Source organism: Elephantulus edwardii, unplaced genomic scaffold (assembly GCF_000299155.1).
Source record: "Elephantulus edwardii isolate Elephantulus edwardi_28Jun2011 unplaced genomic scaffold, EleEdw1.0 scaffold00069, whole genome shotgun sequence".
Taxonomy (NCBI): domain Eukaryota; kingdom Metazoa; phylum Chordata; class Mammalia; order Macroscelidea; family Macroscelididae; genus Elephantulus; species Elephantulus edwardii.
Genome location: NW_006399819.1, coordinates 8,274,335 through 8,279,428, shown reverse-complemented (window position 1 = coordinate 8,279,428; position 5,094 = coordinate 8,274,335).

Below are 5,094 nucleotides of genomic sequence, written 5' to 3'. Positions count from 1 at the left end.
CTTGAAGCCCATTAACACATCATAATAACAACCACCTGATGTAATGAAAACAAATGAATTCCAAAGAAGGAGAAAATGTAAGATTGGGTCATTATCTTACAACCTAATGAGGAACAGACTTTAGCTGTTGTCTTAGGTTCCAAGGAAATTTTTCAGTCCACTGAGAGCTTTTTACACCAGGAAATATTTCATTTTGTTTTTGGAATTTCTTCTTGGAACATGTTAAAGGATTATTTTCTTGCTTTCAGCCTTCTGTTTTAGTTTGGCTAAGCTAAAATCTCTGTTGCTCATTACTTCATTTGTACTTTTACAGAACATGAGAAAGAAAGTGAACGAGTTGGAATGAAAAGGGGCAACGACTTAAAATATTAGTGTTCTAACTCAAAAGTCCCAAATGGTTAAGAGAAAGGAGATCCTAAAAGGAACTTGTCATTGATATTTGTCACATTCTATTATTTCATTCATTGGCATTTTACTGACCCTCATCTCTGGCACAGTACATTGTAAAAGGACAATGCAAATTTTATTTATGTGACCAATGGTATCTATGACAGTATTCTAATTTAAAGTGTCGGATAAGTAATAATGATCCATGGTTTTATTTCATATTTATTATGAGGTTTAAATTCTTTGTCTTCCTATGCATCTCTGCCTAGCCTAGCCTTCAACACCACACAACAATTTAGATCAGTTAATTTAGAACAGATTGTACCTGGATTTTTGTTTCCTTGATTGTTTCTTTTCTCACTCCTGTCCTGTCTTCCCCCCATTCCACAGATATTTTTCTAAACATACAGTTTAGAATTTGGTTTCTCTTCTCTCTGTTCCATTACTCAACAAGTTCTCAGTTTAGTGAAAATTTAATTCTTGTGTCATAATTCTACATTTCTAGACTAAAACAGGCAAAGAAGGCTGTTTGAAATACATGTTTCTTCTTGGCTAATTGTAGATTTCACTAGCATGCTGAAAAGCCAAAGCAGAGGGAAGAAATCAAGAAGGTAAGGAGCTGAATAAAAGACTTCAAAGGACAACTTGAGAAAACAAAACAATTTATTTAAATGAAATGTACGAAGAACTGGAGTCAGAAAATCAAAAGAGAGGAACTCACTCTGCATTTCTTAAACTGAAGAACAAATTCAAAGCTTGAGTTGCAATACTTAAGGATGCTATGAGGAAAATGTTGAATAGTCTAGGAAACATCAAAAAAGAAGATGGAAGAAGTACACAAAGACACTTTACCAAAAAGAATTGTCTGACCCAGAAGAACATCATGATGCATCATATGATCAAGAACCAATGGTGATGAAGGAGGAAGTTCAAGCTGTTCTGAAGGAATTGGCAAAAAAACAATGTCCTAGGAGTTAATGGAATACCAATTGATATATTTCAACATTCAAATGTTGATAGGAAGCACTCACAAGGTTGTGCCAGGAAATCTGGAGGATGACCACCAGGTCAACTAACTAGAAGTGATTTTACTTATTCCCATTTAAAAAAAAAAGTGACCTGACAGACTGTGGAAATTTTATCAAACAATATCACTAATATCACACACTAGCAAAGTCTTGCTGAAGATTATCCAGAAATGACTGGGACAGTACATTGAGAGAGAACTACCTGAAATATAAACTGGGTTTAGAAGAGGTCGTGGCACAAGAGACATTATTGGCAATGTCAGATGGATCTCAGAAGAAAGCAAAGAGTACTAGAGGAATGTCTATCTATCTGTTTTTCTTTGACTAGGCAAAAACATTTGACTGTGTAGATTACAACAAATTGTGCCAAATCTTGAGGAAAATGGGAATCTCAGAACACTTGATTCTGCTTATGGGAAGCCTATACTTTGACCAGGAAGCAGAAGTCAGAACAGAGAAAGGAAACACAACAGAGTTCAAAATCAGAAAAGGTATGTGTCTGTCCAGGAATGCATCTTATCTCCATACCTTTTCAATCTATTTGCAGAACATCTAATTCAGCAGACTGGATTTTATGGGGTGGAAAGTGGCATCAGGATTGGAGGAAGACTCAACAACCTGCTTTATGCAGATGACACAACTTTGCTTGCTGAAACCAAGGAAGACATGAAGTATTTGCTGCAGAAGATCAAGGACTGCAGCCTTTAATGCGGATTGTAACTCAACATCAAGAAAACAAATAGTGGAATACTATGCAGCACTCAGGAGCATCAATTTTGAAAAATACTACCTAACTTGGAAGAGTCTGGAAAGCATTATGCTGAGTGAATTTATGCAGCCTCATGAGAACAAATACTGCATTAGACCATTGTATAAATAGAAGGATAACATACATGAGAACACAAATAGAGAAAGTGGCAAGGTAAGGATAGGTATGGATGAAACCACAGGGCTACACAGTTTACTGAAGCAAATGGGAAAGATCAGGATGAAAGGACAGGGTAAAGATGGACAAGGAGCAATGGTAATTAATTTTATTATAAAACATAATTCATGAGAATGATTATATGAAGTACGATATGAATAAAGAATAATGTGAATCACAATGTATACAAATATTGTAAGCAAACCACAAAATAAAAAGAAGGGACAAATACAGAATAACACCAGTACCATATAAAAGACAGATATAGGGTGGGGGAAATTTGGGGAGAGAATAGGAAAAGAGTGGATAGATAATGAACACTGCATTAGATCAGATGAGAGGGAAAATTGTCAGAAAGGAGTATATGATTAGGCATATAGTATTATGTATGACAACAATTCTAAACAAGGGATGCACTGTGGAGAGGGCTGAGGAAGTGGGGGGGTTAGGGGGGAACAGAATGGGTAACAATGGAAAAAAAGAAAACATTTTCTATGTTTAAAAAGAAAACAATTATTTTTGCCATTGGCCCAATTGGTAGCATCATGATAAATAGAGAAGAGATTGAGGTTGTTAACAACTTCCACTTGCTTAAGTTCAAAATCAACACTCTTGGTACCTGAAGCCATGAAATCAAAAGACAAATTTCATAGCAAAAGTCTTTTTCAGAGACCTCTCCAGAGTACTGAGGAGCAACAAAGTCAGCCTAGAGACCAAGGTGCACCTGATCCAAGCTATGGTCTTTGCAATTACTTGTACAATTACTAGCTGGACAATGAACAAAGATAACAGAAGAAAAATCAACGCCTTTGAATTGTGATGCTGGAGAAGAGTATTGAGCATACCATGGACTTCCAAGAGAATAAACATATTTGTCCTGGAGAGGGTGAAACCAGGTTGTTCCTTAGAGACAAATATTTTGAAGCTCCATCTTTTATACTTTGGGCACATGACTAGAAAGGACCAGTCCTTGGCAAGAAATACTATGCTTGGAATGGTGGAGAAAATAGGAGATGGAGACCCCAGATGAGATGGATTGAGACAATAACAGGAGTAAATGAGGGAAGGTGTGTTGACAGCAATGAGATTGGCTTAGGATAGAGCAGAGTTCAGAGCTGTTTTAGATAGGGTTTCTATGAGTTGCAAGCACCTTGACAGCACATAACAACAACACAAAGTTGTAACCCCATTTTTTTCCTTCTGCAGGAATATTCTTGCTTTAGCGTTGTCATTGCTTAGAGTAGTACTTTGTACTAGTGGATGCTTAGTATAAGTGTACACAATAAATAATACTTAAATGAAAGTAATTTAAAACATATAAATTACCACAGGTCATCTTGTTCAAACATCACATATTATTGCTAATGTTATGTGCCATTCAGTCAGCTCTGACTAATAGCAATCCTGTGTACAACAGAAAACCCTGCCTGATCCTTCCTCAGCTTCCTAATCTATGCTGTGTTTAGACCCGTTGTTACAGTCATTGAATCAAGACATCTCTTTGAATATCTTTCTCACCTGACCCTCCACTTTTTCAAACATTTCTTTTTCTAGGAACTGGCTTATTCTGATAACATGCCCAAAGTATGGGAGACCAAGTATTATTATCCACATCTCTATGGACAATTCGAACTGTACTTCTCAGTATTTATATCTCTGTTGACATCCTGGAATATAACAAACTCACATTGCTGATAAGGACAGATGCTAATTCTAATCCTGTCCTTTGGTTTTCGACAGATGAGATGATAAGATCTCTTCCATACTTAATTTTCTCATCTATAAAATCAGGGAAAATATACCTATCTCAGGAAGTGGTAATCACCCATTTCATTGAGGTTTTGTCAGAATGGAACCATTATCTGTACTCAGAACAGTTCTACCTTCCTTATTTGACTAGATTAGATTTATGTTGTGAGTAAATCTAGAAGACAATGACATTTTTTCATACAACTCATTCAATATATAATGAAATTTATTGCATGATAATTTTACTTGTACTCAAATCCTAGACAAGATAATCATCTTCATCATTTAGTGGACCATTTGAACATTTGTGTCAAAAGTATCAAGTTAATAAACAGTGTTCTGTGGCCAGAGTATTCTTAGGATACAAAGCTAAGAATCTATCTCAATCCTACACAAAGACAATTTTACATTGAACTTTAAAACTGCAAAACAAATAGGTCAGCCTTTTCAAATTATCTACATTAACTTTCCAAAATGAGTGGCAAAATATTCACACAATTGACTCTGATGGAATCCTTCGTATTACCAATTATACAGAGATGCAAATTATTAAATTGCTGTATTAATGTGAAGAAATAATGGAAAAGAATCTCAGGTTTAAAAGGTCATATATCCTACTTTGTTTAGGATAGTTTTAATTTCTATATTTCTCCCCCAGTACAATAGGTAATAAGGTTCTCTTTTATTCTAGTCTTAAATGAATGGTAAACTGATCACCTTACCTAAATGATATGTATAATCTTCATGCTGTGCTTGAATATTTTCTGCAATATACCCATTGCATGATTATCAGCCAACTTGAACCTTTCTTTCCTTTTTTCTTTGACAGGAAACTTACCATCTCCTGAGGCAAATGCATCTTAATTTAGTTCTGTTAGATAGATCCGTCCCTAAAATGAGCCAAAATAGATCTGGTTTTGCTTCCACCCACTGGTTCTCACTATAGCCTAGGGTTATACAGAACAAGGCTAACTCTTCTCCCACACGACAGCCTTTCAAATATTC